General features: G+C 48.2%; 1 pseudogene; it reads right to left on the bottom strand.

The window, feature by feature from the left end:
* Nucleotides 1–26,743, bottom strand: part of LOC144767898 (E3 ubiquitin-protein ligase TRIM38-like) — a 71,755-nt pseudogene that overhangs the window by 34,197 nt on the left and 10,815 nt on the right.

Genomic DNA, 26,743 nt, shown 5'->3' with positions numbered 1-26,743 from the left:
TTTTAACTTTTAGAGGTACAGTCCTTTCCCTGACACCTAAAATTAGTCTTGTGCCACAATCTCCATGATAAAAAAAACTTCTTAATTAGAAAATCATTCTTACTTATCCATGTAGGCTTCAAAATTTTAGTAAAAGGCTGCATCTTATTTTTTTTTGTCTACGACGTAATGCAACACTTCGTTTTCTGTACTAGCAGACATTATTTTTTAGAGCAGAAATACAAATGTCATGATGTTGGGACTTTTAAAGAAACCTTTCAAGAAACCTTTTTTATATTTCCCTTTGGAATTAAGTCTTTAACTTTAAACCTGAAATTCCACCTTTCAGAGGCCTGTTTAACAAAGTCATTCTGCATTTCAAAGAGACAAGGCTCGAATTTAAAAGGTCACAAATGTCAACATGACAGCCTCATCCATTGTTTACAGAAAACTAAGGATAGCATCTTAGCGCAACTGGAGCAACCTGTTCTCCTAGCCCACAGTTTTTGCTCATTTAGTTTTTTAGGCTGACAAAGACAGACCAGTTTTTAGAACAAACGTTTGTTGCAATGGTACTCATTTCAGCAAATTTAATTGGATCTCACTGGGCCATTTAAAAGTAAACCCAAATGGGGACAATTTGCAAATTTGTATTATACACAAATATATGCATTTACTGAAGCCAGAGACACTTTCAAGCTATGGTAAATGACAAGAATGCTGTGTTAAAAATCCATTTAACTCAATTTCGACTTTTATCTTTGGGGCACTTAAAAATAAAAATCCTACAATTATATTACTCATTAATCATCCTCAGAATGTGCTTTACAGACTGCAAAGATTGAACATTAAGCATATCACATCTAATTCCCTTGAAAAGTGAGTTTTTACGGCTGCGCCAAGTGAAAACCAACATGCAAATGACCTAATTACACCGTAACACATAACTTAAATCAAATTTTAATACTTGGAGTTCATAGTATCAGTATTAAGCTTTATGAATATCAAAAAACGATTTTAAAAAACACTTATTTTTTTTTAAATAATTTTTTCATAATTAATAATTTTTCATTCAATGAGACCAATTATCTGTTTTTATGATAATTCCACATTTAAAGGTAAGTTGCATCCCTTGCCTATCATTTTAGATGCATTCATTTATGCGCCTAAGCACAAAAGCCTAACTTAAAACATGACATTTTTCCGTGCCACACTTATTTTTTTAAAAGGACAATCAGTATTTAGTAACAGAACCGAAAAAAGATACTTCAAAAATGCTTTCAGAGAGGAAAACCGCATTTGGAATGTCTTCCAGTGATACAAAGTGATGAACCTTAATTTTGTAACCCTCTAAAACACTATTCTGAAATGAAAAAGGCCAACTGCGATTAACTAACCGCTAAGTCCTTGGCTAAATAAACATTCCAATGCTATTTATGGCCTTCGAAAAACACCATCTGCTGCCTTAAGGCAGGAAAGGCTGAAACTTGAAAGAGTGCTGAAACCTGAGCACACTTTCAGTTTGACTGAAAACAGACATTTCAAGTTTTAAAAATGCGCTTGCAATGAGATGCATTTAAATCTAGCAAAAAAAAATTCACTTTAGCTGAGGTGTTTGCCTTTTACACGTACTACAATGCATGTAAGTAAAAAAATGCTATAAATTTGTTTTGCTACAAAACACACAATTATTTTTGAGGCCCTTCATATTCCTAGTGAATGTGAATTTTAACTTATCTATTTTAAGCATTTAACAGTTTGCACATATGCGTTTTTGCTTAGTCTGTAAATCAAATAGCAATATATAGCGATTTTAGCATGTGACATAGTAAGTTGCTGGAGTGTCATTTAATTTCTACTTAATATTAATTAATCTGACATTTTACTTAACAGACTGAAAACATCAAGAAACCCACAAACACATTGAGCTCATTGCAAACATAAAGAGAAAGGATTCGAACAGGACACACAATACAGTGCTGTAGCTATTGTTTTCATAAATTGCCATCGTAATTCACATACTGAAGTTACACCAATGAGAAAACAACATAGACATTGAAACACACATTGAACCCACAAATCGACACTCAGGACAAAAATAAAGCCACTTGTAAATACTAGCTAAGTCATATTTACAAGAAACACGTCTCAATTGTATTATGTCATATTTTAATTCCCTGGGCATACAAAATCACCAAGGAAAAATATGTTTTTAAATCTAAACCTATTTAGATGTCCCCTTTAGGGGAAGCCGGCTAATCCAAACGCATATAAAGTTGGCCAACACAAAGCTCCAAATTTGCTAAGATCAGGCATCTTATAGCCTGGATGACTCGGTCATCATTGAAACTTAATGGTGACAAAACGGAGCTCATGCTCCTAGGCCCTGCCGACCCCACATGCTTCAACTCACTGTGGCCCCCCTGTCTAGGTCCCCCTCCGGCACCGAAGGATAACATCAAAAGCCTAGGGGTATGGCTGGACAGGAGTCTCTCACTCAACACCCAGGCCACAATGCTTTCAGCCACCTGCTTTGGAATACTCAGGACACTGAAGAAAGTCCTTCCTCTGCTCCCAATGGAGGCAAAGCAGATAGCCATACAGGGCCTGATACAATCACGGCTGGACTCCAACAACGTCCTATATCTGGGTGCACCAGAGTACACCTTAAAGAGATTACAGCTGGTGCAAAACTGTGCCGCGCGTACTCTGCTGCAGATCCCTCGTAGATTGTCAGTAAAGGCGGCTCTGACCAATCTCCACTGGCTCCCAGTGCGTAAGAGAGTCACTTTCAAAGCAATGTGTATTGCTCACCAGGCTTTCTGGGATTCGGGGCCCCTAATCACCCGTGATCTAGTAAGCCAGTATCACCCAGGCAGAAATCTACGCTCTAGTCAGGCCTTTATGGCAGCAGTCCCCAGAGTTAAAAGGTCTAGATCTGGCGGAAGGACGTTTGCCTTCAACGCCGCCAAGATCTGGAACTCCCTCCCGTCTCACCTGAGATCCAATCCTGATCTCGTTTCCTTCTGTAAACAATTAAAAACACACCTATTCAATTCCGGTTAATTTAACTCAGTTTTCCCTCCTTTTCTGGTACTCAACCTCTTTTATCTTTCACTGGTTCCTTTTTTAGCGCTTGGACGCCTCAGGGCAGCAATCGCGCTGGTATAAATTCACTTTCATTCATTCATTCATTCACTACTCTAGCTTCAAACTTCAAGGGGCTATCTCTATCGATACACTCGTAAATATACAAGACCCTCGGTTTTCGAAAATTGTAATCTTCAAATAAAACTAAGGACCAAACAAACTAAGAACCAATCAAAATCAAAGAACCAAAGAACAAAGGACTGGGAGCGACCCACTTATACTTAAGTCTTACTTTTACTAATCAAAACGTTATTCAAATTCTAACTGTCAAGTTCTACATGACCTAACGGTCTTTTTAAGAATACTCACGCCAAAAAGGTTATCAGTCAGGAGTGACATCATGTGGAGGATCAAAAATCAGGAAGATCAGAAATATACTGGGCCGCAGAATCAAAGAATCTCCAGAATCCCCGTGCACAGTATGTTCTTAGTAGAATCTTGCTCTGTCCTCCTCAGTTTATTTCAGTCTCCTGGCACGATCACTCCCACAGAAAGTCACTTCTCTGATGATCCCCGCGTTAGGGCGCCAACTGAAGAACTTGGTAATTTTCGCTCTCAGGGAATACTTACTAATATAACAAGAACTTGGCACAGACTCTGAAAATATGAAAAAGACATCTTTATTAAACACAATTAAGTGAGGCTACGTCACCCAACTGCCTTAGCAATTGAATGTGGCAGTATGCTGATTGGTCTCAGCACTGACCTTTTATACCATTTATTATGCCCTAGGCACACATTTTCTCATTGAAGTACATTATTGTTGGTCATTCCCAGGACGTGCACACAAAGCACTGTATGATGACAGACCCATTTTTCAGTTTGTCCAGCCCAAAATTAATCATCAAACAAACCCATAATAAACATTTTTCTTTAGACAAGCTGGACAAGACCCATAATGAAAAGGCCCGCAGCCCACATCATAAATAGACCATAAAGAAGGGATGTATGACGTTACAACGCATACTTTTACAACGCCTACTTTTACATCGCAAGTTTTACAACGCATACCATTACAACGCATAATGCTTTTAGGCGCTGGATAGTGAATAGTTTAATTTACTATTCCAACTCCAGTCCCCGTGGATAGTAGGGAAGGTTATTGGATAGTAAATTAACCTATTCCCTATCCTAGAGCGCCCCCCAGAGCAATGAGTTGTAATAGTTTGCGTTGTAAAAGTTGCGTTGTAATGGTAGTTCGTTGTAAAAGTTTCGTTGTAAAGGTTGTTCCCCATAAAGAAGGAACAGAAACAGATAGTAGCAAGATAAAGGGGTGTGTGCGTGTACAATAAACATTGCAATGTCCTGCTCTTTGATCTCTATCTGACCAGCTGCCTAACAAGGAACTGGCTCAACGAGGTCAGCCTCGGGCAAGGGAGTCAGCTTGTTCAGGTCACACAGAAGTCAGCTAAGGTGTATGTGTCCCTAGGGACTTGTTTGGCCACAGTCATCCTGTAGTCATCAGCCTATGTGAGGGCAATCCACAAAATGGCCGCCGCACACAAAATGGAACCCGAAGGTTCAGGACGGAATCTCTGATTTCAGGGTGATTCTGTCCTTTGAATATGACAAAAATGCTTGTGCATAGTGTACTAGTCATTCTCGGTCTGCTGATATCAAAATCGTCATGATACGACGATGTTTATGACACAGGTCCAACATTTTCAGTACCACAGAACCACTACTTTCGGAATCACTCTCCAAGGACTCTTCAGAACCTCTAGCACATTCCAAGCGGTCTGCTTCCCTTGCAAGGAGCTCTAGATTAGTAAACCCACATCCAAACAGGTGTTGGCGTAACCCTGGCAAACAACAACTTAGCAGGTGCTCCCTGAGAACCAGATATAACAGCGTGTAAAAATCATCTTCTGTGTGAACCTGTACCCAATCAATCAGTGTCCCATAACATTCATCCTCAAACTCTTCCCAAGACTGGTGAGACAGTTTCCTACTGCCCCTGAATTTCAACCTATACTCCTCTTCTTGGGAAAAAGGTACCATACTTTGGGAACTGGGAATCGGACTTCCTGCACTGACGCATATATCGCTGCAACCCTCCCTGGGGAATCCAGAAAACTATAACTGCGCGCAGGGGATAGTCTACCCTCCAGAGGTAATTTCTCTCTGGTGAAGGCCCTCTCAGCCTCCTCTATCCTCTCCTGCGCTAAGACCCTCTCGGTCTCTAGCTGTTGCTTCTTAACACCCAGCTGCGCCATCGCCTGGGCATGCTCTAACTTGAGCTGTTCCTAGGCCAGCTGGTGCTCCCTTTCTTCCCTCCTATCTACCCACTCCTCTGGGGACAGGAAAAGGGATGGGGTGCTGCACCTGACACTGGACCTAGCAAGGGACTCCCTATCTATGGGGTCTTCACTATCTACTGACGTCCAGGCACTGTCATCCTCTTCCTCCTCTTCAGATTCTTCAGGGTTCTCCTCAGACGCACCACCCCCATGGCGTGCGGCCCGGGCCCTATCTTCCTCACTAAGCTCACGTTCCCAGTCATCCTTCTGCCATAGGATCAGATTGTCCCTCAGTTTGGACGTGGTGTCTGACCCATTCACTACTGTATCTCTTTCTTCACAGAACTCTACCAACTCATCCATACTGTATCTAAGCAGACCACAGAAATTAAAAGCAGACTCTATTTTGGCAGGACGCTCAGGGACACATGCAACACAGGGGACCTAATAATCTGAGCTGAAGCAAGAGTACACCATGTAAAAATTACACTCTTAGGAGAAGAAATAATGGAACTTAAAAAAAAACAATAATCCCCAAAATGTGATTATCTAAAATGCAGAGTTTTGTGGTGCAGCCAGTTGCTGCTGCGGTACAGCGCAAACGCAAGTCCTTTTTCCACCTCTGACCAACAATGTTAGAAATGGCGATTTCTGGTTGGCTAAGGCTTGCGCCAAAGTCAGGCAGAAACCACCATTGTACGTCAGGGCAAGGAAGACACCCGCCAAAATAATCCCTGCTCACACCCTTGGTAGCTTGGCACGAGCAGTCAGGCTTATTTCGGAGGCAAGGTGTAAAGCATTTGCGCACGCACCCAGCAACAACACCCAAGGCCCACCACAAAAGAAACTCCACACAAGGTTATATATAAAAATAGGGCGATGAGTGAATTAAAGAATGGTGTTGGATTAAACCCAGATCAGTTGACTGGGGGTGAGTGTTTGATTTGTTCAAGCTCTCCATCCATCATACCCTTTTGTATCGCTTTGTTCGCCCTAGGTGTGGCAGGGTATGCTCAGACGTGAGTCCCTTGTTCACTTGGCCACTGCATTCAAGATAGCCTGGCTAATGAGGATTATGAATCCGAAACCAGTCCCAGGATGCTTGTTTCCGGTCCAGGGAAGACATGGCTTGGCAGTTCGGGCTGGACTGTTCCCATAAGGCAGATGGTCAGACTGATTTGCATATAGCCATGTCTGAACTGGGGTGGCTGAGTGAACTAAAGAATGGTGATGGATTAAACCCAGATCAGTTGACTGGGGGTGAGTGTTTGATTTGTTCGAGCGCTCCGTCCATCATCCCCTTTTGTATCGCTTTGTTCGCCCTAAGTGTGGCAGGGTATGCTCAGATGTGAGTCCCTTGTTCACTTGGCCACTGGATTCAAGATAGCCTGGCTGATGAGGATTATGAATCCGAAACCGGTCCCAGGATGCTTGTTTCCGGTCCAGGGAAGACATGGCTTGGCAGTTCGGGCTGGACTGTTCCCATAAGGCACAGGGTCAGACTGATTTGCATATAGCCATGTCTGAACTGGGGTGGCTGAGTGAACTAAAGAATGGTGATGGATTAAACCCAGATCAGTTGACTGGGGGTGAGTGTTTGATTTGTTCAAGCTCTCCATCCATCATACCCTTTTGTATCGCTTTGTTCGCCCTAGGTGTGGCAGGGTATGCTCAGACGTGAGTCCCTTGTTCACTTGGCCACTGCATTCAAGATAGCCTGGCTAATGAGGATTATGAATCCGAAACCGGTCCCAGGATGCTTGTTTCCGGTCCAGGGAAGACATGGCTTGGCAGTTCGGGCTGGACTGTTCCCATAAGGCAGATGGTCAGACTGATTTGCATATAGCCATGTCTGAACTGGGGTGGCTGAGTGAACTAAAGAATGGTGATGGATTAAACCCAGATCAGTTGACTGGGGGTGAGTGTTTGATTTGTTCGAGCGCTCCGTCCATCATCCCCTTTTGTATCGCTTTGTTCGCCCTAAGTGTGGCAGGGTATGCTCAGACGTGAGTCCCTTGTTCACTTGGCCACTGGATTCAAGATAGCCTGGCTGATGAGGATTATGATTCCGAAACTGGTCCCAGGATGCTTGTTTCCGGCCCAGGGTAGACATGGCTTGGCAGTTCGGGCTGGACTGTTCCCATAAGGCACAGGGTCAGACTGATTTGCATATAGCCATGTCTGAACTGGGGTGGCTGAGTGAACTAAAGAATGGTGATGGATTAAACCCAGATCAGTTGACTGGGGGTGAGTGTTTGATTTGTTCAAGCGCTCCGTCCATCATCCCCTTTTGTATCGCTTTGTTCGCCCTAAGTGTGGCAGGGTATGCTCAGACGTGAGTCCCTTGTTCACTTGGCCAGTGGATTCAAGATAGCCTGGCTGTTGAGGATTATCAATCAATCAATCAGGAGTTTGTTAAAGCGCGACTACTCACCCGTAAGGGTCTCAAGGCGCTAGGGTTGGGGGGGTTGGGGGGGTGCAGGTTCCATTCCATCAAGGAGGGGGTCTGTCGAAGAGCCATGTTTTGAGGTTACTTGTGAAGATGGGGAGCGATGTTGTCTGTCTGAGGTGGAGCGGAAGGGCGTTCCATGCTTTGGCCGCGAGGAAGGAGAAGGAGCGGCCTCCCGATCTGGTCTTTCTGGTGCGGGGGACCACAGCGTAGGAAAGCTGGGCTGATCGTAGGGTCCTTTGGGGTGCGTGGAATTTGAGTCGGCTGTTCAGGTATGCTGGTCCGGTGCCGTGGAGGGCCTTGTGTGCGTGGGTGAGCATCTTAAAGGTGATTCTCGCCTCGACGGGGAGCCAGTGGAGTGTGCGCAGGTGCTGGGAGATGTGGCAGTGTTTTGGCAGGTTGAGGACCAGTCTTGCGGCGGCGTTCTGGATGTTCTGTAGCTTGCAGATGAGGTTTTTGTTTATTCCGGCGTAGAGTGCGTTGCCGTAGTCGAGTCTGCTGGTGACCAGGGCGTGAGTGACTGTCTTTCGGTGTTCGAGGGGGATCCATTTGAAGGTCTTACGAAGGAGGCGGAGGGTGTGGAAGCAGGAGGATGACACAGAGTTGATCTGGCGGTCCATTTTGAGCTCGGAGTCCAGGATGATTCCCAGGTTGCGTGCGTGGTCTGTGGGGGTTGGAGGGTTTCCGAGGGCGGTGGGCCACCAGGTGTCACTCCAGGCGTCGGGGTTTGGGCCCATGATGAGTACTTCTGTTTTGTTGGTGTTTAGTTGTAGGCAGCTGTGATTATGAATCCGAAACCGGTCCCAGGATGCTTGTTTCCGGTCCAGGGAAGACATGGCTTGGCAGTTCGGGCTGGACTGTTCCCATAAGGCACAGGGTCAGACTGATTTGCATATAGCCATGTCTGAACTGGGGTGGTGGAGTGAACTAAAGAATGGTGATGGATTAAACCCAGATCAGTTGACTGGGGGTGAGTGTTTGATTTGTTCAAGCGCTCCGTCTATCATCCCCTTTTGTATCGCTATATATAAAAATAGCCTTTGTATTATACCAAAGACATTAGATAATAAATACACACTTTACAATGTGCCACATTCACAGGCAAAATTTACAGGGGATAATGTACTTGGGACAGGGCCACTTGGGCCACTGTCAGGAATAAGCACTTTGTAGGAATAACGCTTAGAACATAGACCATATAATAACTGTAGCACCACCAAATAACAAATGTAGCACACAACCAGTAACCACTGGTAAAAGGTAAGTACCACCTACGCAACCCTAACCACCTTAGGAAAATATCACGCAGGGAACCATGAGCTCACTAGTATAACTATACTAGGAAAAACAACCACCTAAGCATAACACTACATTTAGGGGTATAGGCCGGAAACTTCACACATGATGCATAAAAACACATTCAGAGGTGTCAGAACACAGGGTGTGCAAAACATGCTACTCACAGTACATTTCCTAAAACCCAAAGCATTAGAGCATAAATCAAATTTAGCACAAAATATCACATAGGGCATAAAAACACGTAGAACTGTCCCCCAGGCCACTTTGGCCTTTCAGGGGCTGAAACGCCCTGTGTCCAGAAAAGTCAGGGCAGGCTGCGCAGGCAGCCAAAGAAGATTCACCAGGGCCTAAACATAGCAGCTGCCCACTAAGTGCTGGGCAGCTGGGGATCTCCTCTGGGCTTGTAAAGAGACAAGCGAGGGGCCCAAAACATGTGTGAGCCTGGCAGGCTTAAGAAGAAAATGCCCCCTGGAGCCTCGTGGGCTCTGTATCAAAAATGTGCCCCACACTGGGGGAGCGGCCCTCTGCTAACTGGGGCCGCTCTACCCTCTGTAATGCCCCTCAATCGTTGGAGTCCCTCTCGGGGGATTTGATATCAAGGAACGTGCCCGAAAGCCTTGTGAGCTTTTAAGAAATGCACCCAGGTCGTTGGTTTCCCATTCGGGGGACTCGGAACAGCAACAATGCCTAGAAGCATCTTGTGGGCTCTAGACAACGGCCCCCAAAGAAGTGGGAGCCACGTGGCTCTTAAACAAATGTCCCCAAATGCTGGAGTCCCTCGTGGACTCTGAGAACAAATGCACTGACCCCTGGAGCCCTCTCGTGGGCTCTGCAACAACTGCTCCCGGGATGTCTGAGCCGCGTGTGGGTGTCAACTACAAAATGCCCCTGAGCCTTTTAGGCTCTAAAACAAATAGGCCCCACACATTGGAGCCTCTCGTGGGCTCGAGACAGGAACCAATGCCCCCTTCAGAGCTCCCCCCCCCCCGGGTCCGTCACTCACCAGCTTCTCTGGCTCCTCCTGCTGACGGCTGGCGGCGGGGACGGAGGCTAGAACGGCTGACGGCTGGGGCGGCAGTTTCTCTTTGGAGCCTCCAAGGCTCCCAGCGGTTAGGCGGCGGGCAATCTTCTCCAACACCGGAGCGCGGGTGGGCTCCCGTCGTCTTCCGGTTTTTGGGGGCAGCACTTCCGGGTCGCGGCTGCGGCAGCCAATGGCAGCGCGGCCCTGGGGTGTGGAGGCGGGAACAGCGCCTCACAGAAGATCCCCGGGCCGGGGTCGGTGATTTTAGCACAAAATGAGGGGTGGGCACCCTCGAAAAATAAATAAATAAATAAAGGCAAATATGCGGCGTGGGCAGCCGCTGGGAGGCACAAGGGCGGGGGAATCCCCTCTCTCCCCCAGTAATGCGATGCTACAGATAGCTCCCTGAAGCCACTCAAGCGCCCCCAGGTGCTGTAAGGAAAGTAAAAGCGCTCCCAGCACTAGGGGAATAAAGAAAGACAAGCAGAGCGCTCCCAAGCGCTAATGTCCCCAAAGTCCAGGGACAAGCACAGCAAAATGTCCTTCAGGAGGTGGGGGGCGCAAAGACTGGGCCCAGGGGCCAGCTCACAGGGCCATCCAGGCAGGGAGGCAGGCCCCAGTGGCGGTTCCTCCTGGCGCCCAGCAGCAGCAGACCCCGCACCCCCAATTTAGGATCAGGCAACAGAACCTTTTGCAAGAGGATACAGCCCCTTTTTATACATAGAAATCCTTTGTCTGAGGCTGCAGGGTGAAGGTAAAACCAGATGCAACTGGTTTTGGAGCACTTTGTTGTGCTCAGCCACTCTTTCCATTCACTGGCCAGGCTAGGGACATTAGACGCACCACAGGCGGCTGAGCCAGAATTGTGTGGGGGAAGCCCAGCCCTATTCAGGTCCCAGGTACACTCCTCCCTGGCCATCAACATGCAGATCTCTAATTCACCACTGGGGCAGACCCATCATGATGCCTGGAACCTGGCACACCAGCCAGCTCCAGCCAATCACAAGCCAGCCAGTCATTTCACCTAAATTACACAGACATGCCAACTTCTAAAAGTGGCACTTCCACACTAGACACATTCACGCTGCACACATCATCGCGCAGCATTTAATCACACGAGTCCGCACATACCAAACTCGAGTCTGCACACCCCACGCATCAGGAACTACCAGGGACACATACATTACCCATGCATTCCTATGGGAGGGCAGGCCAACCTCACTACACACACGCAATTTACCCTGGGACACAGTGGTAAAGTGCGCAGACGCCAAAAATCACTAGCACCACTTTACATATCAAAAGCAAAAAGTTTAGGGGTGAACCTGCCAGAAGGGCCAAGTCCAAAAGACACACTATGTGACCTCAGACAAGTCACTGCCCTGCCCAGAGACCCCAGCACTGCAGAGAGAGGAAAGAGAGTTTATGACACTGTGTGACCTCAGACAAGCCACTGTCCCACCCAGAGACCCTAGCCTGCAGAGAGAGGAAAGAGAGTTAATGACACACTGTGTGACCTCAGACAAGCCACTGTCCCACCGAGAGACCCCAACACTGCAGAGAGAGGAGAGTGAGTTACTGACACACTGTGTGATCTCAGACATGCCACTGACCCACCCAGACACCCCAGCAATGCAGAGAGAGGAGAGAGAGGTAATGACACAATGTGTGACATCAGACAAGTCACTGTCCCACCCAAAGACCCCAGCACTGCAGAGAGAGGAGAGAGAGTTAATTACACACTGTGTGATCTCAGGCAAGTCACTGTCCCACCAGAGAGCCAAGCACTGCAGAGAGAAAAGAGAGTGTTAATGACACACTGTGTGACCTCAGACAAGTCAATGTCCCACCCTGATCCCAGCACTGCAGAGGAGAGAGGGTTAATGACACGCTGTGTGACCTAAGACAAGTCACTGTCCCACCCAGAGACCCCAGCACTGCAGAGAGAAGAGAGAGAGTTAATGACACACTGTGTGACCTCAGACAAGTCAACATCCCACCACAAGACCCCAGCACTGCATAGAGGGGGGAGTTAATGACACTCTGTGTGATCTCAGACATGTCAATGTCCCACCCAGAGATCCCAGCATTGCAGAGAGAGGAGAGTTAATGACACACTGTGTGACCTCAGACATGTCACTGTCCTACCCAGAGACCCCAGCACTGCAGAGAGAGGTAATGACACACTGTGTGACCTCAGACAAATCACTGTCCCACCCAGAGATCCCAGTGCTGCAGAGAAAGGAGAGAGAGTTAATGACAAACTGTGTGACCTCTGACAAGTCACTGTACCACCCAGAGACCTCAGCACTGCAGAGAGAGGAGAGTTAATGACCAACTGTGTGACCTCAAACAAGTCAATGTCCCACCCAGAGACCCCAGCGCTGCAGAGAGGAGAGAGAGTTAATGACACACTGTGTGACCTCAGCCAAGTCTATGTACAGCCCAGACACCCCAGCACTGCAGAGAGAAGAGAGAGAGAGTTAATGACACACTGTGTGACCTCAGACAAGTCACTGTCCCACCAGAGACCCCAGCACTGTAGAGAGAGGAGAGAGGGGTAATGACACACTGTGTGACCTCAGACAAGTCACTGTCCCACCCAGAGACCCCAGCACTGCAGAGAGAGGGGAGAGAGGTAATGACACACTGTGTGACCACAGGCAAGTCACTGCCCCACCCAGAGACCCTAGCCCTGCAGCAAGGAGAGAGTTAATGACACACTGTGTGACCTAAGAGAAGTCACTGTCCCACCCAGAGACCCCAGCACTGCAGAGAGAGGGGAGAGAGGTAATGACACACTGTGTGACCTCAGACAAGTCACTGTCCCACCCAGAGACCCCAGCACTGTAGGGAAGAGAGAGTGAATGACACACTGTGTGACCTCGGACAAGTCACTGTTCCACCCAGAGACCCCAGCACTGCAGAGAGAGAGTTAATGACACACTGTGTGACTTCAGACAAGTCCCTGCCCTGCCCAGAGACCCCAGCACTACAGAGAGGGGAAAGAGAGTTAATGACACACTGTGTGACCTCAGACAAGCCCCTGTCCCACCCAGAGACCCTAGCCTGCAGAGAGAGGAGAGAGAGTCAATGACATACTGTTTGACCTCAGACAAGTCACTGTCCCACTCAGAGACCCCAGCACTGCAGAGAGAGGAGAGAGAGTTAAAGACACACTGTGTGACCTCAGACAAGTCACCGTCCCACCCAGAAACCCGGAAGTGGTGAAGGTGGGCGGGGCTTGGCAACCCTTTGGTTCCGTTTCCCCCTGCCTGGGGGAAGCCATTTGCCTGCCTTGCCGGTCTCCCGGGCCAAGAGGGAGACTGGAGATGCTGCCCGCCGCCCTGCAAGGAGCTGGTGCTGCGTGGGGAGGCCGGGAGCCCACCTGGCCTTCCCGAGTTGCCGCGAGACATCCTGGAGCCTGGAGGGCTCCACTTTAGAAGTCCCGGTCCCGAGATTGGGGACCGGGTGAAGCGGGCCGGGCGCCTGGTGAAGGCGGGGCTCTCATGTATTTCGAAAGCCCCGCAAAGCGCTACCGCCGAAGGAGAAGCAGAACCGCTGGAGGAGCACCCGCCAGGAAGTCCAGCCCGGTGAGTTAGAGAGGGCTGGGGGTGATTCCATGCAGGCGAGTGATGGAGCCTGATGGAGGCACAGTGGTGCGTCCCGGTTAGAGCGGCCCTGTCTTGCAGAGGGCCGCTCCCGCAGGAGCCATAGTGGTTTTAAGGTGCCAGAGAGGCCCAGGTCTTTTCCCCCGTGGGATACAGCGATTGGGGGCATGTGTTTTTAAGGAGCCGAGGTTGCTCCCCCGCCCCAGTAGTTCTCTGAGCCCAGAGGGCTCCCACGATGGCCCGGAGTGATTAAAGAGTCCCCGAGAGGGACTTGGGGGCATGTATTTCTTTACAGAGCCTGTGGCTCCAAGGCCCCAGTAATCTAGAGAGCCAGATGGCTCAGTTTTGCGTAGTCTTTGTGGTTGAGGAGCCAGAGGGCACATGTAGTGTTCTAGAGCCTAGAGGGCTCCAACGTTGGTGCAACGTGTTTCTAAGGGCTAGCAAGAGCCCCCTGACGCAGTTTTGTCCTCAGCTGCCCAGCACTTTGTTGGCAGCTGCTTTGTTTAGGTTTTGCTTTCTAGGGACTTGTTCTTGGGACTAGGAGTGAGACGCACTCCTTCATCCCTACCTTGGCCTTCCCCCGCTGCGCAGCACGTAGTGCCAGATGCAGCGTTTAGGCCCTGTTCTGTCCCTGTCCTCAGCTGCCCAGCAAGTAGTGGGCAAAAAACAACAAGTGATGGACTGAATGTGGATCAATGTCACACACTCCCCCAGTCAAAAGATCTGGGCCCAAATCCATCGTTTTTTTGCACTCCACACCACCCTGGGTCAGATAATGGCTTTATGCAAATCAGCTCTGACCCTGTTGCCCCATGGGAACAGTCCAGTCCGAACTACAACAGCCATATCTTTCCCAGACCGGAATCAAGCATCCGAGGACCGGACCGGTTTCGAGGTAACACCTCTCTTCAGCCCGGCTAGCTTGACTCCAAGTGGTGTGGAGTGCCTGGGACCCACATCTGTCCATCATTGTTGTTTTTGCAGTAACCGCTCTAAGTGTACTGGGGATGCTCAGACGTGAGTCCCAGGCACTCCACACCACTGGAAGCAAGCTAGCCGGGCTGATGAGAGGTGTTACCTCGAAACCGGGCCGGTCCTCGGATGCTTGTTTCCGTTCTGGGAAGGACATGGCTTTTGTAGTTCGGACTGGACTGTTCCCATGGGGCACAGGGTCAGCGCTGATTTGCATATCGCCATTGTCTAACCCAGGGTGGTGTGGAGTGGAAAAACGATGGATTTGGGCCCAGATCTTTTGACTGGGGTGAATGTGTGACATTGATCCACATTCTGTCCATCATTGTTGTTTTTGCAGTAACCGCTCTAAGTGTACTGGGGATGCTCAGACGTGAGTCCCAGGCACTCCACACCACTGGAAGCAAGCTAGCCGGGCTGATGAGAGGTGTTACCTCGAAACCGGGCCGGTCCTCGGATGCTTGTTTCCGTTCTGGGAAGGACATGGCTTTTGTAGTTCGGACTGGACTGTTCCCATGGGGCACAGGGTCAGCGCTGATTTGCATATCGCCATTGTCTAACCCAGGGTGGTGTGGAGTGGAAAAACGATGGATTTGGGCCCAGATCTTTTGACTGGGGTGAATGTGTGACATTGATCCACATTCTGTCCATCATTGTTGTTTTTGCAGTAACCGCTCTAAGTGTACTGGGGATGCTCAGACGTGAGTCCCAGGCACTCCACACCACTGGAAGCAAGCTAGCCGGGCTGATGAGAGGTGTTACCTCGAAACCGGGCCGGTCCTCAAATGCTTGTTTCCGTTCTGGGAAGGACATGGCTTTTGTAGTTCGGACTGGACTGTTCCCATGGGGCACAGGGTCAGCGCTGATTTGCATATCGCCATTGTCTAACCCAGGGTGGTGTGGAGTGGAAAAACGATGGATTTGGGCCCAGATCTTTTGACTGGGGTGAATGTGTGACATTGATCCACATTCTGTCCATCATTGTTGTTTTTGCAGTAACCGCAGCAAGTAGTGGGCAGCTGCTACGTTTAGGTTTTTGGCGCAGTGGCGCAACCTGGATTTTGTTGTGAGTTATGTGCTTCTTAGGGTGCTAGGAAATGTACTCTGTGTTGTATGTGTTGCGCACCCTGTGTTCTGGTACCTCTGAATGTGTTTTTATGCATCATGTACAAAGTTGCTTTCCTACACCGCTGAATGTGTTTTATGCATCATGTGTTTTACCTACAACGCTGAATGTGTTTTATGCGTCATGTGTCTCCCTTACACCGCTGAATGTGTTTTATGAATCATGTGTCTTCCTTACACCTCTGAATGTGTTTTTATGCATCATGTGTGAAGTTTCTGCTTGTTCTAAGTTCTAAACGTGCTATTTCTTTACCAAGTGCTTATTCCTGACAGTGGTCCATGTGGCCCTGTCCTATATGTACATAATCCCCTGTAAATTCTGCCCGTGCCTAAGGCACAATGTACATCCTGTGATTATGATATTGATGTGTTCTTATAATACAAAGGCTATTTTGATATAACCTTGTGTGGAGTTCCTTTTGTGGGGGCCTGGGATGTTGTTGCTGGTGGGTGCGTGCGCAAATACTTAACTTACATTGCCCTGGGGATCAGCCTTACTGCTCGTGTCACATTGCCAAGGGGGTGAGCAGGGGTTATCTTTGGAGTGGAACTTCCTTGCCCTAACTAGAGTGGTGGTTTCTGCCTGGCTTTGGCGCAAGCCGCAGCCAACCAGAAATCCCCTTTCTAACACTGGAAGCACTGGAAGGATCCGGATTTGTGTTTGCTCAGCACCACAGCGACAACTGGCTCCACTACAAAACTCTACATTTTAGATAGTCACATGAAAGGGGATTATTGTTTCTAATTTGTTCTAAATGTCATTTCTTGGGAAATGTGTTTCTTGTGCACTGTGAGTTAGGTGTCCCTAGCTCAGGAGGGTAAGTGCAGTGTAAGTTTTCTGGATTTCCCAGGAAGGGTAGGATCCAGTGGTGGCAGCATAAGTGCGTCCAGTGCATGTGTTCCCCGTCCCGTTCCCGGAGTCATGGTACCTGTGTCACGTGTGGTCAGGTTGAGAAATCAGGGGCGTTAGAAACTGTCTTACCAGTCTGGGGGGGGTGGATGAATGTTGTGTGGCACTGGACGAGTGGTGTGAGTTCTCTGGGATAAGGAGCTTGCTGAATAAATGGATGTGTGTTGGATTTCAGGGGTGGGCCTGAAGCTCAAGGGAGTTTCCCCTGCCCCTGTGCCATTGTGTTATTTGTTGGGGAGTGACCCTAAGGAAAGTTCTGGTCTTCCAGCCCGGTGGTGGAAGGGGCTCAGAGGAGCACAAGCCCGGTCTCCGTAGTCTGGGTGTTTTTTTTGGGAACACCAGGTGAGGGAGCCTAGCATGTCCGTATGGAGCGTCCTTTGAGGGGGATCTCCCAGTGTCTGAAGGACGTGGAGTGTCTGTAAGCAGAGCTCCATCAGTCCTGGTGTCTGGCAGTACTGCTCCAGTTGGGAGGGTGCAGAAGTCCAGATGGAGGGGTGCGAGGGGGATAGCGTCCCCAGTGGAGGAACCAGTTGGTCAGGGGCCAGCCAGAAGGGCTGTGTCACCGGGGAGCAACCATGGTGATGCCACTTCTTTCCTGAGTGACAGGCAGACTTGTTACACGACACATTAGTTATGTGTCACCCTCAAGGAAGTCCTGGTGCACCAGGCATCTGACCAAAGGGTACGTCCCTCGGTTGGGGAACCAGTAGCAGGTGTTTCCGGATCTGGATGTAAGGGCAACTGTAAGCAGTGTCCTGAAGTTACAAGAAGGAACTTCTGCCTGAAGAGAAGGAACAGTGTAAGCTGTATGAAGGAGTACTGTCCCTGACCTGCGGGATTGGCCGGCAGTGGTTGCCTTGCTGCTGAGGGAGGAGAGAAAGTCTTAGATTTTATTTTCAACTTGTAGAAGTCCTGGTGCGCCAGGCATCTAACCAAAGGGTAGCGTCCCTAGGTTGGGGAGCCAGGTTCAGGTGTTTGCCTGTCCTGGACGGCAGGGCGACTGTAGCCAGTGTCCTGGCCGGTTTGTCTTCTAGGGGTACCCCTGTGAACACAGGTGGGGCTCATCTTAAGTGAAGAGACCCTGTGTTTCCCAGAAGGGGTGGTACCGGCCTAGCAGGGATCTTTAGGGTTCTTGGCTGAGTGTTGTGGTACTACCCTGAGAGCAGGTGGGGCCTACCTTAAGTGGAGGGACCCTGTTTTACAGTGGGAGGGTGCAGAACTCTGGAAGGGGGTCAGAGGGAGTCTGACCCCTGTGCATCCGGTGAATTTGGATCCCAGGTGGTAGACCAGTTGAGGGAGAGAGGTCCTGGACTGGTGGGAGAGTTGTGTTCTGGAGGGTGCTTCTCCTGGGAGAGTGCGCAACCCCAGAAGTAGAGGTAGGGTGGGGCATTCTTACCCGTGACCTCTGGTCAGCCTGAGGGTGCGGACCCTAGGTTGGAGGATCAGTGGTAGTTTGGAACTACACTGAGAAGGAGGGTGGAAAATGGCTATTGTAGGCCAGGGGTTACTACCCCCTACTCTGTGGATTGGTAAGGACCAGTGGTATCTGGATGGCCTAGGGCCTGGTCGTAGCCGTGGACAACTAAGGAGTACCAGTGGGGTAGCCTAGTTGGGCCTGAATTTTTTTTTTAGTGTGCTTGTTTATGGATCAATGTGGCGTCGAACCGAAAGGTGTCCCTGCAGTGCGGGCCCGTGTCCGTGTTCTATCGCCCAAAGCAGGGAAGTCCATCACAGTGATGATTGGTCTGCCCTGCGTTTTGGCTGGCAGGGGGTTGTGTTGGACTTGGCCCTTCTGGCAGGTTCACCCCTGAACTTTTTGCCTTTTAGTGTTACATAATTATAATGATTTCTGGTCTTTGCGCACTTTAGCACTGTGGCGCAGTGTAAAGTGCGTGCGCTCTCTGAGTGCGTGTGTGGGATTGGCCTGCCCTCCCATAGGAATGCATGGGGAATGTGTGTGTCCCTGGTAGTTCCTGATGTGTGGGGAGTGCAGATGCGAGTTTGTTATGTGCAGACTCGTGTGATTAAATGCTGCGCGACGATGTGTGCGGCATAAATGTTTCTAGTGTGGAAGTGCCACTTCTAGAAGTTGGCCTGTCTGTGCAGTGAATGTTCTGGCGTGTGATTGGCTGGGGCTGGCTGGTGTGCCAGGCTCCAGGAGTCAGGATGGGTCTGCCCCGGTGGTGAATGGGAGATCTGCATGTTGATGGCTGGGGAGGAGTGCACCTGGGACCTGAATAGGGCTGGGCTTTCCCCCCACAATGCTGGCTCCACCCCATGTGGTGTGTCTGATGTCCCTGACCCATCCTGTGAATAGAGAGAGGGGCTGAGCAAAAACAAAGTGCTCAGGAACCAGTTGTATCTGTTTCGCCCCTTGCCTGCACCTTTAGACAAAGGAATTGTGTGTATAAAAGGAGGCTGTGACCTCTTGTAAAATGTTCTTGTTTTCCTGACTAGAATCTACCTGGGGCGTGCTACTGCTGGGGCCCAGGGGAAGGCTTGCCTCCCAGGGCCCTGCCCAGCCCCTGGATGGCCTGGATATTGGAGGACTTCTTGGGGACCCCTCTGCCTTGTCTGGATGACTGGGGGACTTGCTTTGCTGGGAGCTGGCTGCTCCTTTTCCTTGCCCCAGGATCTCTCCTTTATCTTTAGGGACCTTTTTGCTTGCCCTAGCGCCTGGAAAGTGCTTGATTCTAAATTTGCCCTGTTATTTAAGTAGTTGGCCCCTCATGGCTGCATTCCTCATTGGCAGCGCAATGCTGCCCTTTTACCCGAGGGATTCCCCGGAGTGGGGATCCCCCCTTGGCTCATTTTTGGTGCGAGTGCCCACCTCTTTGATTTGCCAGTTAACAGGAGCCTTAACTGGTGCCCACCCCGTTTCTACGTTTATTTTTTACCTCGAGGGTGCCCACCCCTCTCTATGCCCCCAGAAAATGATCACCGCCGCAGCCCCGGGCTGCCTGTTGGAACATAGCCGGTCCGCTGCCTGCCGTGACCCGGAAGTGGTGAAGGTGGGCGGGGCTTGGCGACCCTTTGGTTCCGCTCCCCCCTGCCTGGGGGAAGCTATTTGCCTGTCTTGCCGGTTTCCCGGGCCAAGAGGGAGACCGGAGATGCTGCCCGCTGCCCTGCAAGGAGCTGGTGCTGCGTGGGGAGGCCGGGAGCCCACCCCGCCTCCCCGAGTTGCCGTGAGACGTCCTGGAGCCTGGAGGGCTCCACTTTAGAAGTCCCGGTCCTGAGATGGGGGACCGGGTGAAGCGGGCCGGTCGCCTTGTGAAGGCGGGGCTCTCATGTATTTCGAGAGCCCCGCAAAGCGCTACCGCCACAGGAGAAGAAGAACTGCCGGAGGAGCCCCCGCCAGGAAGTCCAGCCCGGTGAGTGAGAGAGGGCTGGGGGGGCTCCGTGCTGGCGAGTGATGGAATCTGATCGAGGCACAGTGGTGCGTCCTGGTTAGAGCGGCCCTGTCTTGCAGAGGGCCGCTCCTGGAGGAGCCATAGTGGTTTTAAGGGGCCAGAGAGGCCCAGGTCTTTTCCCCTGTGGGATACAGCGATTGGGGGCATGTGTTTTTAAGGAGCCGAGGTTGCTCCCTAGCCCCAGTAGTTCTCTGAGTCCAGAGGGCTCCCACGATGGCCCGGAGTGATTAAAGAGTCGCCGAGAGGTACTTGGGGGCATGTATTTCTTTACAGAGCCCCGTGGCTCCAAGGCCCCAGTAATCTAGAGAGCCAGATGGCTCAGTTTTGCGCAGTCTTTGTGGTTGAGGAGTCAGAGGGCACATGTAGTGTTCTAGAGCCTAGACGGCTCCAACGTTGGCACAACTTGTTTCTAAGGTCTAGCGAGAGCCCCCTGATGCAGTTTTGTCCTCAGCTGCCCAGCCCTTTGTGGGCCGCTGCTCCCTTTAGGTTTTGCTTTCTAGGGACTTGTTCTTTGGACTAGGAGTGAGATGCACTCCTTCATCCCTACCTTGGCTTTCCCCCACTGCGCAGCACTTAGTGCCAGATGCAGCGTTTAGGCACTGTTGTTTCCCTGTCCTCAGCTTCCCAGCAAGTAGTGGGCAGCTGCTACGTTTAGGTTTTTGGCGCAGTAGCGCAACCTGGACTTTGTTGTGAGTTATGTGCTTCTTAGGGTGCTAGGAAATGTACTGTGTGTTGTATGTTTTGTGCACTCTGTGTTCTGGTACATCTGAATGCGTTTTTATGCATCATGTACAAAGTTGCTTTCCTACACCGCTGAATGTTTTTTATGCATCATGTGTTTTACCTACACAGCTGAATGTGTTTTATGCGTCATATGTCTTCCTTACACCGCTGAATGTGATGTATGCATCATGTGTTTTACCTACACCGCTGAATGTGTTTTAATGCGTCATGTGTCTTCCTTACACCGCTGAATGTGTTTTATGCATCATGTGTTTTACCTACACCGCTGAATGTGTTTTATGCGTCATGTGTCTTCCTTACACCGCTGAATGTGTTTTATGCATCATGTGTCTTCCTTACACCTCTGAATGTGTTTTTATGCATCATGTGTGAAGCTTCTGCTTGTTCTAAGTTCTAAACGTGCTATTTCTTTACTAAGTGCTTATTCCTGACAGTGGTCCATGTGGCCCTTTCCTATATGTACATCCTGTGATTCTGATTCTGATGTGTTCTGATAATACAAAGGCCATTTTTATATAACCTTGTGTGGAGTTCCTTTTGTGGGGTCCTGGGATGTTGTTGCTGGTGGGTGCGTGTGCAAATACTTAACTTACATTGCCCCGGGGATCAGCCTTACTGCTCGTGTCACGATGCCAAGGGGGTGAGCAGAGGTTATCTTTGGAGTGTAACTTCCTTGCCCTAACTAGAGTGGTGGTTTCTGCCTGGCTTTGGTGCAAGCCTCAGCCAACCAGAAATCCCATTTCTAACAAAAGGGAAGTAAGGGGCACGGGGAAAGGAGTAAAAAATCTGGGAATAAAATACAATAAATATGTTGAAAATGTATATGTTAACAGTATGCCTGGGCAGAATGTCTATTACACCAGAGTAATTTGGGTAATTCTGCATTGCTCTTTGGCACAGAATTACTGATAATCACACAATTGCTTCTGCTCGGGTAATTGAGACTAATGTTGGGGAACAAATCCTACTGGGAGAGCACATTTACAGAGCGCAAGCGATGCTCAGACTTGGTATCTGTGCTCTGTTGCACAGAGCGCTATTTCTTAGCACAAAATGCATCCTCGCTTCCATTTTGGACTCAAGACAGAATTTTTGTGTTTAGAAATGGCGCTAAACGCAAAATTACTCTGCTCGCCTAATTCAATCATAATCTTGCTGAATTCTACGGTAATTCCATATAATTACTCTACACTGATTTACTCGAGTTACACCGACTTCAAGTGGCAAGCTGAATCTTCTAACGGAGTGGCTGCCCGTCCCTCCTCTCCTGGACTGACTATTGTGGTCTGAATTAATTGAACGGCAACTCTGTGGGCTCGTTAAATAAGCATAGGAATCTTCAGCCTGAACTCCAGTGCTCAGCGTGAGTTGTTTTCTTCAGACGGATAGTCCAACGGCACATCGCAAATGCCATTCTCCTGCCGCCCAGCAGGGCCCGATAACAAAGCCAATGGCCACACTATAACAAAGCCATTGGTCACACTATAACAAAGCCATTGGCCCCACTTCCAATAAGACCTAGGGGATAAGAATTGCATTGCAGCACTGAATTGCTGTGGTATCATACCACACACGCCACACTCCAGGCTACAAAATTACTAAGTGATCTCAAGAAAATAGAAGTATATCTATCCTTTTAGCACTTGTCACTTTGATTGGACTACTCAGCGGCTCAGAGGGATGAGTGGAACGCAAGGGTCAGAATTCCACCCCAGTCGCCATATACATTTTTCCCATTGTTATTACGACAAAATCCTCTTCATAATTCCTGCATTCCCCTGAAGAAGTCCTGTTTTTTTAGGACGAAACGCATTGGCTATCTGTCTTTTAAAGAAAGAACTATATAAAGGAAGAAAAAAACTCGATCCATGCACAACGACTTTATGGATTCTTGCAGAATTATTTTTCAAAGGACTGTTTTGAATAGTGCTACAAATTGGTGCGTCATCTAATGTTGTTTTTCATTTGGTTGCCCCTGGTTACAGGGGAGTGCTCTTGGGCAGGGGGCCCTTCTGGAGATTCTGCACACAAGAATTGACTTTTGCATTTGAAAAAATGTAACTGGTGATTGCATTGGATTGGTTCCTGCCTGGTTGCTTCTCTTGGTCCACTGTCCTTTTTTGTGTGTTTTTACAGAATGTTAGCGCTCTAGTTGCTCAATAGAATATGGTGGTAAATCTGCAGCTGATCATGAGGGAGTGAACTGGCCGCCTATTGCCTGTGTCTACGTGTCAGAAGATTTTATTGAAATGGATGAGGAAGATATTTATGACCACGTTTTAACCTTCTAGAACATAAACCATAATTTCAATGACAAAATGAACCCCTTCATTTCTGCTTTTTATGACTCCTGCCTTTTGAAAGCCTGGAGCACAGTATGAGAATGAGTAAATGATCTCATTATTAATGACATCACTGTTATTATTTACATGTAATCAGTGATGTCAACAATGATGCCATAAACATGTCATGAGTGATATAATATGTAAGCTCATATGCGGGTAAACTATAACTGGCACTGTGTTGTTGGGTCAATCAAAGTAAGTATTAGGTTTCTACATATTTGAAAAAGCATTCATGGTGTAAAGCAATACTACCTTGGAAGTACCTCAGTGCCAAAAATAAATTAAAATTTGTATATGGTTAAACATATTAAATACACTGTAATAAACTTTATTTCATAAATATAGTAAATTACAGTGTATTTACAAATTTTAACATATTTAATTATTTAAACATAAACAACGCAGTACTGCAGTAATAGCTAAAAATTACTGTTCAACTTAAAAAGATTACCAAAAAAGGGAAACAGTTCACGCTACCCCATTATACATCACTCCACTCTATAAAGCTCCACTATATGATAGTCCACTATACGCTGCTTCATTGTACACCACTTCTCTCTACACCAATACACTCAATGCTAATACAATCTACGCAACTCCACTCTAATCTGCTACACTTTGTACGATAATCCACTGTATGCCACTCCACTGTTCGCCTCTCCTCTATGGCACTCCAATGCATGCAACTCTACTCAATGTCACTATATTATACGCTATCCCATTGGACGTCTTTCAACTGTATGTCACTCAATTGTATGGTAATCCACTCTACTATACTCCACTGTGTGCCACTCCAGTCTACGCAACTCCACTGTACCCCACTTTACTCTATGCTAATACATTCTATGCTATTCCACATTACTCCACTCTACAATATGCCACTGTACACCAGTACACTCTACACAATCCATCCAGTCTACGCTATTAGACTGTATGCAACTCAACTCTACACCACTCTACTGTACAATATTCCACTCTACCACACTCCACTTTCCACCGACACAATCTTCGTCTCTCCACTATACACCACTCCACTGTAAGCTACTTCTTTGTACGCTATTCCACTCTACTCCACACCACTGTATACCACAACACTGTATGCTATTCCACTGCATAACACTCCACTGTACCATACTCCACTCTACACCACTCTAGTGTATGCCACTCCATTCAATGCCCCTCCATTATACACTATTGCATTATGCACCACTCCACTGTATGCTGTTCCACTCTACTCCATACCACTCTGCTGTACGCCACCCCAGTCCACTCCACTGCACTGTATGCCACTTCACTGTACCCTATTACACTGTGTGTAACTCAACTGTACACCACACCACTGTACCACACTGCACTATATGACACTCCAGTCTACGGCACTCCACTGTACACTATTCCACTGTACTCCACTCCACTCTACACTGTACGCTATGGCACTGTACAGAAATCCACTGGATGGTACTGGATGGTACTCCACTCTATGCTATTTCACTCCACAATACTCCAATGTACTCCACTCTACACTATTACCCTGTACACGACTCCATTGTACACCACACCTCTCTAGCCTGTTTCAGTGTGTGCAACACCACAATAAACCACTCTACTGTATGGTATTCTGCTCTACCCCATTCTACTGTACGCTCCTCCGGTCCACTCCACTACATGCCATTCCACTGTACGCTACTCGACTATATGCGATTCCAGCGTATACTACTCCACTGTACGCTATTACACTGAATGCTATTCCACTATTTACCACTACACTCTACAATACTCCATTATACACGATTCCACTGCATTCTACTACACTGAAAGTTACTACACTCTACGTCACTCCAGTTTATGTAACTCCACTCTAAGCCACTCCATTCTATGCTATTCCATTGTACGCCTCTCCCCTGTATGCCACTACTATACCGTGTGCCACTGCACTCAACCCCACTCCACTGTATGCCACTAGGCTGTACACCATTCATTGTATGCCACTCCACAGTACCGTACTACACTGTAAGCTATTCCACTCTATGCCACTTCACTGTACTCTGCTCTATGCCATTGTACTCTCTACACCACTGAACTCTACACTATCACACTGTATGCAACTACACTCTACGTCACTCCACTATATGGTATTCAACTTGACCGCACTCCACGCCTCTCCACTCTATTTCACTACACTGTATGCCACTCCACTGTGGCTACCCTAGTATACGGTATTCCACTCTATGCCACTCCAGCGTACACCCCTACACTGAAATGTATTCCACTGTATGCTACAACAATGTACGACACTCCACAGTACTCTATTACATTGTTTTCCACTCCACTTAGCGCTACTCCACTCTGAGCCATTTCAATGTACACCACTCTACTCTACAATACTCCATTCTATGCTATTCCATTGGACACCACAAATACTCTATGTCACTCGACTGTCTGCTATTTCACTCTACCCCACTCCAAACTGTGCCACTCCATTGTACGTCACTCCAATGTAGCGTACTGAACTCAATGCTATTTCACTGTATCCCACTCCTTTGTACTCCACTGTATGCTATTCCAGTCTATGCCACTCCACTTCACCCAACTCCACTCCACACTACTCAAATCTACTCCATTCTACAACACTCTATGACACTGAACGAAAACCTATGCCCCTCCACTGTAAACAGTAATCCACTGTATAGCACAACACTTTACTCTACTTTATATAAATGGACATCACTCTAGTTTACTTTATGCTGCTAAACAACCCTTTACTATACTCGACCACACTCTACACAACTCTCTCTGTGTCACTCCTCCACACTTTACTCTACTCAAATCTATCACGTACTTCTCCACACTATTCTGCAGTTTTCAACTGCTCCACTCTACACCACTCCACTCTAGAAAGCTCTATGACAATCAACTCTATCACACTTGAGGCCATTCCCCTCTACCACACTGCAGTGCACTTTACTCATCTCGACTCCACAACACTCTAATTCACTCTGTGCCACTACAGTATACTCCACTGTATGACACATTCCAACAGTGTAACAAAAGACAGTTCACTCCACCGTATGCCATACCACCCCACTCTCTGAGACTTTGCTACATGCTAAGCTATGACAGCCACTTTACTCCACTCCACACCTCTCTACAACATAACACTACACTCTGACACTTTAATCTAGTCTATCCTGCACAACTCCAATTGACTACACTTCTCTATAATCTACGTACTCTACACCACTGTTCAACGCTCCTCTCTACATTGCTCAACTCTACCACACTCTACTTCACTCTTTTCATCTGTAATCCGTAAAACTCTACTACATTGTATAACGCCCTATGACACTGTACTCCAATTCAACCACATAAAGTCCACTTTGCAACTCTATACTCAACTCTATCCAACAACACTCCACTGTACAACACTCTACGAGACATTTCAATGCTTTACAACACACTAGTCGAATGTACTGTATGACAAGCCACTA

This window comes from Lissotriton helveticus, chromosome 7 (assembly GCF_964261635.1).
Source record: "Lissotriton helveticus chromosome 7, aLisHel1.1, whole genome shotgun sequence".
NCBI lineage: Eukaryota > Metazoa > Chordata > Amphibia > Caudata > Salamandridae > Lissotriton > Lissotriton helveticus.
The sequence above is the reverse complement of the archived record's forward strand: the minus strand, read 5'-3'. Positions and strand labels throughout refer to the sequence as shown.